The following is a 13,516-nucleotide window of genomic DNA, read 5'->3' on the forward strand; positions in this document are numbered from 1 at the left end:
AGTACAAGGTTGCACTAGTTTGTCCACAGGGAATTGTTGCATGGGATCCCATCCCCTCAGCCCTCAGAAAATCCAGACTTCTTCAGTTCAGCTGGACATTCTATTTTTTAAGAAAGCAATCCAGAAAAACCAAAGCTGTTATCGCGAACCCATGAAAATCCAGCAGAGTTAAGTTCTTTTCAGGTCCAGAAGGCAAAATAAATCACTCAGACACATACAGCTTCCTCCAGCACGACACGTGTATTTACAGCATATATACAAGTGTAGAAAGTGGCAGCATGACAGCATGGCATCATCAAATGAAGGTGGTGGTACATGTTCTCTATACAGTTCATATATATACAGTTGAGCTTCTGTCCTTATCCAGTCACAGCAGGTGTTGCATCATCCAAGGCACCACCTCTCCAGAGTCACTGTGACTCAGCAAATTACACACCTGTATAACATGGAAGCTCATTATTACTTTTGCTCTGTTCTGTTTAGGCCTGCAAATTTCCAATACTCTGACAAAAGCACTTTTCAGTGCCACTTACAGCTCGATCCTACATGCCAAAAAACCTCAGTTATACCCTTTTGGCAGTTATTTCGACTGTTTCAAAAATTTTCCATTCACATGACGCATAACTGACATCAATTCCTTTGCCCCAGCAATCAATTTATTTCCCCCATCCCGGGAAGATGGTTTTAAATTGCATCAGTAATGTATTGCTTCATTCCTTATCATTTCAGCCTGTGTGAACGTTACTGTCGATTTTTCTGCTTTGCTTAGTGGTCAGGTTTGGGGGCTTTTTTTTAAAAAAGGGGATATCAATAAATTGCTAACAGACATGGCACAGAAGAAGACAGCCTTCCTCCCATCCCTTGTGGGTGAAAGAGGGCTTGAGCCAAGAAAGGGACATACCCTGCTTCAAACTTTAAAGAAAGGAGTGTTGTATGAATATCTTCTCTTTTTTAAAAAAAGCTTTGCTCTTCACAATACTTTACAAGTCATTTAAAACCCACTTCCTCCTCCCGATGCTGTGCAAAAGGGAAAAGAAAAATGAAAGAACTAAGAGGGAAAGATGTGCAGGGAAATAAGGAAAGGGGGATGTGAGTAAAGGAGGGAAGGGAACAGGTGAGAGAAAAAGAGAAGGCTCATACCACTGTATTAATGCTGTATATTACGTAACTTTTGAAAAAAATATATATTGGCATAAGACAGAGGGATTAAAAGAATCAGTATAATTGGTGTTTTTTTTCCTTATGTTATGATCAAGCCCAGAGTACAGCAGGAGAGATTGGGCAATATACCTAATTCCTCCCACTGCATTTACAAAAGAATTTCAAAATGCTTAGCTTTGGCTGAATTCTGCAAAAGTCCTATCCCATTTGATTTAAAATGCTGCTGCCTTGCTTGTCTTATCCATTACTCTTCAACCAGAAGGAATTTTATGTGGCTGTATGTAAGATAAAGGAGTAAAAAGAGTACTTACCCAGTTTTACAGAGTTTTACAGAGAATTACTAAAATTGTCCAAAATATTACTGGACTTCATCTTCCAACCTTGGACAACATGTTTGCATCTCACTGCTTGAGGAAGTCATTAAATATTCTCAGACACTCTTCCCACCCTGCTTATAACTTCTTTGAACTATTGCTATCCGGCAGAAGATACAGAGCAATTAGAACTCGGATGACACGTTTTTTGAACAGTTTTTATCCTAGAGCTATAATTGCACTTAACAAGGAACTTAAGAATTGCCAGTAGTGAGTTGTTGGACTGTATTACTATTACTTGCCCTGTTGTGTTGTATGTTGTGTGGATACTGTGAGCTTTAGGCAAGGTTCTGGGATTTAGGGATTGTTATGAGGGTGGGTGGGTGTCTTTGGTCTGGTCTCTGAGTGTTCTTTGTGAATTTCATTGTATTGTGTATACAGTGTATATACATTCAATGACAATAAATTGAATAGCTCAATAGGAACCATACCAATGCTTGGATCTTTGACTCTTCTTGCCAATAACTGTAATGTAATGGGAACATTTGATTAGCAGTGAGCTGCCACAACATGGAATGCCCTTCTCAGAAACATTCTTTTACCCTTTCCAGAGATATATGTTGATACTGTATTATGACTATATGGTAAACATGTATAACAGCTTGACAGCAGTTCCACTGCCATGGTTCAAACCTGCACAGTCATTCTGTGGATGCACATTCCATTGGGACTAACACGTGGATTTCCTCTAGACATCTGGTTTTGCCCTACCGAACTAGCTGGATTCTCGGTATGGTTCAGCAGAACTCTTTTCGTGCTTCTAAGTTTCAAGCAATATTTCTAGAATTAATTTTCTCTCTTACTTTTTTTCTAATCTGCACCAGCAGTTCAGATCTTATTTGACTATTCAATGTACATCCCTGTCCATTCAGTCATTTTCCTATCCAATATGCCTGCTGAGGTTTCCATTCAGTCATCCTACCAACTCTCTACTGACATACAAGAGGGTATTATGGCCCCTCTTCTTTTTGCTCAAAGGCACCAAATTGATCTTGGTGGAGCCATAGCCCAGACCAGTATTCTCAGAGATGCTGGTGCCGGGTGAGGGCTGCTGGTTGCCCTAGAGTAGGCCATCATTTTAATCAGGGTTGATTTGTAAACGGCGTCTCCCCCCACAAACACACACACCTCCTTTGCTTGATTCCGCTTTTCTACTCAATGGCACAGATGCTGCTTTGTGCTGCCTGAGACCAGGCAGCTATTAACAGCAAATCCAGCGAGGGAAATTAATGAAGGAGTCTACTAATAAAAGACAGCTCAGGAAAGCCAGACCAACTTGCTCCAAGCATTAATTAACTTTAAAAAAAAGATGAAGGTAAATATTCCATCAGCAATATGCTGTTCTTTCCTCCTCCTTCTTCTCCTTCTCCATTTTAAAATAAAGACAGAAGCGAGAGGCAGAGAGATGCACTCTGATCTCAAGAAGCTTTACGATTACCAATTTTCTCCACACCAATAAGAAGCGAGTCACTATGATTTCCCTCATTCAAAGTCTCTGGCACAGAAAATGTGAAGCAACATTCAAGAGGCCAAAGGAGAAATGATCCAAGCAAGAGGCTCTTCCTAATTTAAACAGAAATATTAATTTTAAAAAGCATTGTTAGCCTAAATTTATCATAGAGTGCATTGGAAGTTAATTGCTCACACTTTACATCCACAGGATTTTAATTATAATGCCATTTTGCTTAAAAACTTGGATGTTTATACCAAATGACATTGATTGATAAATGAATTACATAGAATAAAGTCACAATTTACCACAATTTAGCTAGCAAGAAGAACTTGCTAGCTAAGAGTGCAGTTCCACTAGCAATTTCAATCAACTCCTGTTCTGATTTTTTTAAATATCAGTTTCTGGTCACATGATATATACATTGATTGCCATGTTAACATTGACTGAATGGAAATTGTTTCATTTCTGGTGATTTAAACTGTTTTTGGCATCTACACTGGTGAGATCCTTTCTGTTTCAGAAGCACACAGTTTGTAAACTTCCTGAGCAATTTTAAAAAGTGATACAACAATAAATCAATGGCTTCATTCTTATGGGAACCTTTTTAGAGCATCAGAAAGCAACCCTAAAAGGCTGCATGTAAATAGAGGAACAAAGGACGAGAAGAATCATGAAGGAGAAAACAAATGGAAAAATAAGGTTTCACTACCAGAAAAGGGCAAACAAGGAGGATGGTTACAATATAAAGTATATGATTAAGTAATGCAGTGATAAACTATCTTCCAAATGTCCACAGTGAGAGCACACTAAGCAATGAATGCATCGCTAAACATTTATGTTATTTTAAAGGACTGAAAAAATGGTGCCAATGCCACTAACATTCAACAGGTGCACAAGGTACTGTAAATTGATGGCCCTGTCCATACCCACTAAACCAAACTGAATTAAACCATTTTAGAAGCAAAGTATTTTTAAAGCTCCTGCCAGTCAGCTGAAAAATAAGCTTACTTTGTAGCCGATATAAATGGGTATCACTTCTGAATCGTGTGCATGTGATTTTATTAATCGATTTAAATAATGCTTAAATCGATTTAACTGTGGTTCTTATTGCCAGTAGAACCATGCCCTAAGTGTGCCCTGGGAGTCATGTGCATTATATCTTACTATATTTCATAGCTTTATCTAAAATGTTCTAATATAGCATAAAACTTGATATGTGTACAACTGGCTATAATGGACACAAATCAGATTCTCTTTGAGTCAAAAGCTTTTTATATGGTCCATCTCTCATGATTCTATCAGTGTAACATAATGACCAGGAGATGGGACTGTGAACACTAATGTCTTAATGGGCTGGATCCAGATTTAGGCCCATTTGGAGTAGACCAATTGAAAACAATAGGACTTACATTGTGACTAACATGTCCCACTGAATTCAGTGATTCTACTCTATGTCTGGATCCAATCCTTGTTTTTATAGGCTAGCATTGCGTGAAGCTCTGCTGGCACAGCAGGAGTGACATCACCAGTAGTAGCAGATTTCCACTAATTAAAAAGTTCTTCTGCATATTTTCAGTTGTGCGTGGCTTTGCTTCTTTTGCATGCAAGGAGCTCTTTAATTAATGAAAACCAGTTGCTGTCAGTGACATCATTCCTGCTACACCAGTAGAGCTATGGAGCAGGATACTAGCTTTTTTAAAAAGAGGAGGAACTGAGTAATCCATTGCCCTCTAGATATGGTTGAACTGCATTTCCTACCAGCCATAGCTAGCACAACCAATGGTGAGGAATGATAAGATTTGCAGTCCACAATATCTGGACATGAGGGTCACAGGTTCCCCAAACAGTCTGGCTTTTGCTCTGTACCAAATTTGGGGAAGTTGGGTAAAGGGTTTTCCAGTTGTGATTTTAAAAAATAAAACTATCCCCCCATGCAGAAACAGGTGACCATAAATGTTCTTAGATTTAAAACAGATTAAATAAATTGAAAAGACCAATTTTGCCTATCTTGAAAGAGAATGGTTGGCCCCAGACCCTTTTTTATTTGGAAAGAATCCAGACTTCAGGGGCTGAAATACTGATCCTTAAAAAAGCTTTTCAAAAAGGAAAAACAATGACTTTGTTATAACCTGAGGATACATGGAAGAGGCTTACAAGCAAGAGTGATGCAAAATAGATAAAATGTTGCAGCTTCATGAGGGAAAGGCTGGAGACTAGAGCAATCAAAGGCAATGTAAGCAGAGTCAAAAGACAGGATTTCTTTAAAGAGAAAAAGCAGGCATGCTTTAAAGAAAATAAAAGTGTGACAGTCCTTCCGAAAGGGACATTTTGCCATGTATCTCCAGGGAATTAGCATATGATTTTGTAAGGCACTTTCAAGGTATTTAACCATTACAGGAGCACAGAACAGTTGTGTTTGCCCCAACCTTGAGTGCTTTCAGAAAACATTATTGGAGGATTTCTGAGACCAGGCTCCTGATACAATTCTTCAAAGGGGAAATAAGCTACAGGTCTGGGGCAATTTGAACCTTTCACCCTGTCAATCAGGATGCAATCAGTTGACTCTTAAGAGAACTTTTTAACAGCCATGACAGGCATTTGTGCTTACAAAATCCGGGTTTTAAATGTTTAAACAGATATTTTGAAAAGAAGAGACAACTAATATTCAAAAGCTCACTTTTCAAAGCTGTGAAATTACTGCTTTTTTACCAGCCCAGAGTAGTCGGTACGACTAGATGGGTGGGCTATAAATGTAACAAATAAATAAAATTTTTTTTTTTTTTTTTTTTTTTGGCTTCGTGGCTAGGAATGGTCTTACTTGATGTTAGCAAAGCTTTGGTACTTATATCTTGCCACAGTTTTAACCCTTCCACCTGTCTTGTTACTATACAATTACTTGGTAATAAAGAAAAAAGCTACAAAAATGTTATGTGCCATCAAGTCACTTCTGATATGTAATGACTGTATAAGTGAATGACTTAAAAATGTCCTATCATCAACTCTGGTCAGATCTTGCAAACCAACAGTATCTCTTGTTAGGTTTTTTTCCTCCCCCCCCCCCAACAATGTCTTTTCCATAAGTTCTGCTGTGGTCTTGCAAATTAATACCTGTGGTTTCTTTTATTGAGTCAACCCATTTTATGTTAGGTCTTCCTACCTTCCTTCTGTGCCCCTTTTTGCATTAATATTGCCTTTTCTGGTCCATCCTGGTTTTTTTTTTAAATTATGTGTGCATTTGTAGGATAGTCTCAGTTTATTCATTATTGCTCTAGTGAGAGTTCAAGCTTGAACTGTCCTCTGAAGATGCTGTCCTCTGAAGATGCCGGCCACAGAGACTGGCGAAACGTTAGGAAGAACAACCTTCAGAACATGGCCAAAGAGCCCGAAAAACCCACAACAACCAGTTCAAGCTTGACTTGATTCAGCACCCATTTTTCTGCCTTTCAGGGTATGTGTGGTATCTATAAGGCTGTCCTCCAACACCACACTTCAAATGAGTTGCTTTTTATTCCAGTCTTTCTTCACTGTCTTTCTTTCACATAGAATGGGTGATTTTTACTTTGGTTGCCAGTGACAGTCTCTGCTAACTCCTAGCTCTCCTTTAAAAAAAAATTCAAAAGGTGATGGGACATCTTTTGGAAAACATGCACACAACATGTCCATAGAGCTTTTGGTCCAATATTGCTTTTCTTCCTCAGCTTGCCCAATTCAAAGAAAGAGTTTGGAAACTGGGCATAGCCTTCAGGTTTGAATTCTGTGGAGTGGCATAAAAATGTTGCTACATCTGAAAGGTTAAAGGGTGTGTCTGTTTCTCCATTTTACTCGTATATGTTGAACTTACACCATTACTTCACCATTTCACTAAGTCCAAAACACCTCTTCAAAATATTTTGGCACAGAGGGACTACAGCAACATCCCAGCTGTTCTAGATTCTGTCCTCTTCCAGCAATCATAATTACAAATCATAGGTTCATTTTCTGGGATCCTCTAGCACTGGGTAATTCTACACGAGGGGAATTTATGTTGGAATCTGTGTGTAGTGTAAGCACACTTTAACTTCCATTTTAAAAAAAATAGAAAACCTTCAGTTTAAGAATGTGGGATGTTGTGCTTTTGTATCCACAATTCAAAAAGCCAGGAAATGATTCATTATTGCTGCACAATATTGTTCTGGTTTGCCAGAAGGAAAAAGGATACCAAGCTTTATATAGCAAAGGGCAGCCTGGATGTTGACAACACCAATGGCAGCAGTCACGATAGTCTACAGGATGCCCTCTTCTGCTCACTACCATTCATACTTGTTGAAAAACAGCCCTGACGTTTGCTTTGTGTTTGGATGAGAAGTGGTTAACTAATGGAAAAAAAGGAGTCAGCTTCTGGGATTTCCCCTTGCTTGATGTCACTTTGTGAATGGTAGTGAGTTGAAGAGGATATCCTGTTGACCATTTTGACTGCTGAATTTGATGCCATTAACATTCAGGCTGCCCTTTGCCAGGTAACATTTGGCATCCTTTTTCCTGCTAGCAATGAAGGAGCAATATTGTGCAGCAATATTGGACCATTTCTTGATGTTTTGAACCATTGATACAGAAGCACAATATCCCATATTCGGAAACTGGGGGTTTGTGGGTTTTTTATTGAATGTTTTTAATACACCATCCATGGCTTTTGAGCACCCAGCCTAATGAAAATTGTGTTGAATCAACAGCTAGCTTATATCTGTCATTGTCCAGTGATCTAAGTAGGTATTGCCCACCTTTGCCTTCTTTCTCACATGTTCTTTGAACACACTGGGCAGAATCTTATGAACTCCTTCTATGAACTCTCAACCAGGATATTCACATCTGTGAAATGGGTATAATAATACTGACCTTTCTTTCAGAATAGTAACCACAACTTTGATTATGTACATGGAGATCTGCAACCTTTCACCATCAGGTCTTTTAAATATTAGGTTTTATTATTTCTGTGCATCAGAAAAGGGGTCTGCAACACAGTATCTAACTACAAAGCAAATACACAAAAAACAAGTCTTTTCCACATTGGGACAGGCCATTATGATGTCTGCGTGGGAAATGATTATTTCATTACTAGATCAGTTTGCTGTAATGTTACAGATCTTGAAGTTTTTTGTTTTCACTCATTCTTTCTGCCCATACAGATGGACACTAAAGCTATTTCAGCTGTGCCCATTATACCAGCAGCTCACATTTCTGAGGTTTATAGTGGGCATTTTAAAATTTAAAAAAAATGTGAAATAAGCAGGAAAAAAAAGCACAATGACATAAATCTCATGAATAAAGCCAAGTTAAATTAATTATTGATGATAGATAGCTCAGTGGTTTAGGTCTTTGGCTTCACAGCAAAACTTTGGGGCACATTTATTTTCAGGCTTTTCCTTCAAACTGGGGATATTCACAGACAACACGTTCACTTATTGCTTGTGAGTGATATAGAAAATCTGCAACTTTGAAAGTAGGAATGAAAGTTTCCTTTAGCACTTGCTTTTTGAAGGCTAGCCCTGTGAGAAAAACTGTATTATTTGGTGCTGGGTGCATTGACTAGTCAAAGGAGAGCATCTAATTCTTAACAATATTGTCCATATCTATGAAAATAAGATTAGAGGACACAGTTCCTTTTTGTTGCTCAATGGCCTGATGGTGTTGTTGGGTGCAGCTGCCCCGAGCTGTCTGCCACAGAGTCAAAAACGTCCCAATAAACCTCCAGCACTTGCCTAGAAAACACAGGCTTAGCTTCCATTTAACCGTCAGCCTTGCTTCTGGCTCCGTTTTATTCCTTCACGCTGCGTTTATCTTATTACTTCAGTCAAGGGAAACAGAAGGCCTGTTGACACCCTCAAGTGAAGGCTTTGGTCTCATGTGTGGCAGAAAGATCGTCAACTATTTCATGAAGAAGCAGAAATAAGCTCTAGAAGAACACTGAGATGGCTTGAATAGAGTGGTGTTATACAAATTTCTGTCACGCGAACAATTGGAGAGTAACTGTTGATTTTCACCAAACACCAGCTCCTCTTAAGATGGCACACAATTCAAGTAGGCATGGATTTCTAGGGACATCAGAGTGTAGCATTAAGCAAGTTCATTCAAAAATGAGTCCTCTAAAATCTGTAGGATTTATTTTATAGTTAAACGTGTTTAAGATCAAAGCCTTAACCTTTGAATTTTATACTCATGTTTTTAGTGCCAAAAATTATTAAATTTCACTCATTCTCTCTTGTCAACAAACCCTAGGGATTATGAGGAATTTCTGCAAAGGGGCAATGTAGGTATGAGGCTGTAACAAAGAATACTTAGTGCTTCATCAAATTACATTTCTGAGCATCCTATAGGAAAACCGTGTCAGTTGATACAGTGTACTGCCCAGAGACCTTTGGGTAGTGGGCGGCATATAAATAAATAAATAAATAAATAAATAAATAAATAAATAAATAAACAAACAAACAAACAAACAAACAACTGCAGTGTGTCTGGGTGTCCAGATATGAACACATAATGGTCTGGACATATAGGAGTAGGCAGTGTCATCCAGAGGGACATCTGGTCTCCCTAGATTTTGGTGGACCAGGCTTTTGCCTTTTCTACCCAATGCTACTCCTTGCGCCACACCTCTGGCCTAGATGCAAGGAGTAGCATTCACAAGGAGGTCTGATATACCTAGATTGTGAGTTGACTGTGCCTTCTTTGTTGGAAGGCATATCTAATCAAGGCTCAGTAGGCCCGGCTTCATATAGGCTTAATATATAATGCATATTAAACTATTATAATAATACATTAAAGGTGCTTTGATGGATCATTTTGTGCACTTGCCTGCGATGTCGACATTGCTAGCAACAAACCAGCACAGACTGGTTTTATTCTGGAATTCTTCTGAAAAGACAGGTTATAAACGCAAAGTAGTTAAAGACTGAGTTCTGAGATGAAAATATAAATTCTGCATATACATACATATATGGAAGTATATGATGTAGAAATGCACAAGGATTAATGTACCATAAAGATTGGGAACATACCAAGGATGGATGATACATAAGTGCCCAGCACTGCCCTGTTTCATCAACAGAAATTCTTCCAACCCAAATCCTCTCGAGGCTCTGTTCACAAACCAGATTCAACATTACAAACACATTCATGCACTGTATTGGCACAAAAACCACAGTGACGCTCTCATGGTAGAAACCCAAATTTCTTAATCATCATCATCATCATTGCCACCTAAGAACTGCAGAGCTGGAAGGGACCCTATGGATCACCAAGTTCAGCCGCTGTCAAGGAAGCACAGTGGGGAAGCGAACTGCCAACCTTTGGCTTCACAGCCAAAGACCTAAACCACTGAGCTATCTAGCAGTTCTTGCACAAAGGGTTAAGAGACAGCAGACAGATATATCATACCCAGCATTACCTACATAAACATTTTTGTACCTCTTAAGAATTAACACCCACATTCTGAAATCTTTTTTTCTATTGCTGAAGTACTGCTACAACAAATCCTGTTCTTTCAGTTTTTTTTTTAATTATCATTTTTCCAGATAAGATGTTTAATTGTTTTCGTCCTGGAACTCCAGTTTTTAACTATTTCATGTACATGTATTGTTCAAATCGGCATATTGCACTAAAGAAAGCTGCAGTTAGAGTACATCCATTTGAATCAATGGACCTTTCTGAGGAGATGACTCTCTAAATTCCCATTATTCACTGGGCCTACTGTAGAGCAATTTATTGTGCTAAGCATTAAGATTTGGGCCAGTATGTACTTGGTGGCATTTTTTTGTACAAGTGATTTTTCACAGTTGTTCCCTTGTTCTCAGCAAAATGTCTTCGGCAAGTGCTGGTAAGACACCTATTCACAGAGATAAAATCTCTGGCAGTAAATTCCTAAGAGTGTAGGCATTAAATCAGGCTACTATGCACGTTTGCCTAGGAAGACAGGAGGACCTGCTCTGGTCCATGGGGTCACGAAGAGTCGGACACAACTAAATGACTAAACAACAAAAAAGCCACAGTCAACTCAATGGAACTTTTTTTTTCTACATAAACATGCACAAGACTGCTATATTAGAGTGCTGAAATGTGTGTTCATTGTTTTCAAATGTTTTGGAAACTCTGCATACTCACAGATTTGAAGTTTTTAAAAGGAGTTCCTCAATCCTAATTATTTTAACTTACATGTGCTATTGTGGGTTTCTTTCCAAGATTACAAAACTTAAGGAGAAGTCAGCTTTCCATTTTCCTAAAACCTTTGATGTTTGACTCCTCACATTTCATTTGGGATAGTGATCAGTGACAGAAAACGAAGGGAAGGATTGCCTGATCAACTACTATAGAAATCCATTCTGTTTTGGGCTTTGTTGTCAGCCATTTGTGTAAATGGGGTGGGGAAAAATCTTTGTTTAAGATTACACAGTCAAATTACGGTTGTGTGTCAGGAACACTCTTTTTAATTATGGTGATATGCTTGGAGATGTATGCATTATACAAAAGAAAGCAAACACACACCCTTGGGGTTAGGCTTTTGTCGTACGGGCAGTAGGTTTGGCTTCTCGAAGCTATTCTTCTGCCAAGGAGAGCAATAAACCCCCTTGAGAGACATAGAACTGCCAGTTGAGCTTTGACAGTGCAGAGAAGCCTTTATGCCCAAAGCACAATACACAAAGGGATCATAAAGATGTTTTCAAGGAAGATGACTTCTTTGTCAAGAGAAATTAAGCTTTTACGGCAAAGAGCTGCTATGGAAACAAGCAGCTCCTGTTTTTCCTCCCCCTTTGTTGTTGTCCATTTATTGTCCTTTTCAACTCCACACCAACATTCTTAGGGACACTCACAGCTACAAATGTGGCATGCACGCGCATGCACACACAATACACTCAAGAGTCTAAACATAAGACACTAAGGTACACTTTAGAGACAATTTTTACAATTATTCATATTATTCACTTAGAATAAAAAACAAAAGAACTATATTAACCTTCAGCTGATGAAATAGCTGTCCTATAGAATAGTGATTCCCAACAAGAGTATGCATACACCCCAGGGATACGAGCCAGGACATTTAAGGGGCTGTTTTTTTAAAAAAATTGAATAGTGGTGGGAGAAGGTACATACATTAATAGGATAGATTGCTTATTTATATCTTGAACAGTGAGAAACCCCTCAACCTCTTCCTTCTCTCCCGGCCCACTGCATGAAAGCCCAGCTTTTGCTCGAAGGTGGCATCCATTCTTGTTCAGCCCCTAACCCAGGGGCTTGGGCCATCTGCTCCTTTCCTATTGATGACAGTTTGAGTGGGACAACATTCCTTATAGATTTGAACCCCTTTATTGGCATGCTTGTGCACACAAGCAGAGGCAAGGAGCCTGTGCCCTGGAGGAAAGGGAGTTGAGAGCTCTCATCTGATTTTTTAAAAACTGAGCAGGATTGGATCTTGTTAGATCTGAATAGGAAGTCATCAGATAATGTCAGAAATCTCCCAGAATCATGCCTGTGACCCTGGAAGGCTGTTGCCAGTCATCATAGTCACCCTTCAGTCTCGAGAGACTATGGTAACGTGCTTTGTATGGAGGACTTGGAACAGCATCTAGTGTTTTGATGCTGTACGTGAAGCTGGAGCGTCCTCTCTAGGGCACGGAGCCTGGGTAAAATAATATGGAGGATAGGCTGTTACCCAAGCAGCAAATCCCCCCTCTCCACATCACTGAAATAGTCCAATGGAAAGGCAAAAGCCAATACAATTGGTTTCAGAGACATCTCAGGAGTTGACAAAATGACATGAACTGCCTCCAGGACTCCAGCTCTGGATTTTGCCTCAAGGTTATCTCCTGAAGCCTTTTCCATGAGTGGATATAGCCACAAGGCAGTGGAGGTTTGAAATCGGAGTTTTCCTTCTCCTAGAAGGGCTGCCTTCCAGGCTTTGGACACAATAGGCCAAAGAATTTTAAAAACGATGGTTCCAAAGCAAAGACAAGTGCTTTCTGTATACTTGTGTCCTTGTTTCCAATTTGCTACCAGTAAGGAAAACAAGGCAAGCCTCCCATGTTTGGCCTGCCGGGTAACAATACCTTGACCAAACTTTGTCAGCCCTCTTTGTGATGCAGTTATTCACCTTTATAAATATCTGGTCCAGCAGAGACTTTTTACCCCTCTCTGAGATAGAGCCATTTGGTCCTCAAAAGACAAAGACTCTGGAAAGCAGCAGAGGCTCGCTGTCAGCATAACCAAAAAAAGAGAGAGGAAAAGACCCCAGAAGACGTTTCCTCAAGCAAGCGATCCAGGGTGGGGAAGTTCATTCTAACTTGCTGCTTATGTTGCATTCATGTCTCTCCACCGAAATCAACAGCAGGGCTGGCAATTGATGACAACTCCAAAGAGGGAAAAGAGTCAGAGGCATAACACCATTACCAGGTAAAGTATTCTAACAATTTGGGGACTGTAATAGGTGGCAGGGAAGGCCAGGGAGTCCTCTGGAGGCAGAGGCGGCTTTCCGGGGGGGGGTAGGTTAGACCGGGCCTACCAG

This window comes from Pogona vitticeps, chromosome 5 (genome assembly GCF_051106095.1).
Source record: "Pogona vitticeps strain Pit_001003342236 chromosome 5, PviZW2.1, whole genome shotgun sequence".
Taxonomy (NCBI): domain Eukaryota; kingdom Metazoa; phylum Chordata; class Lepidosauria; order Squamata; family Agamidae; genus Pogona; species Pogona vitticeps.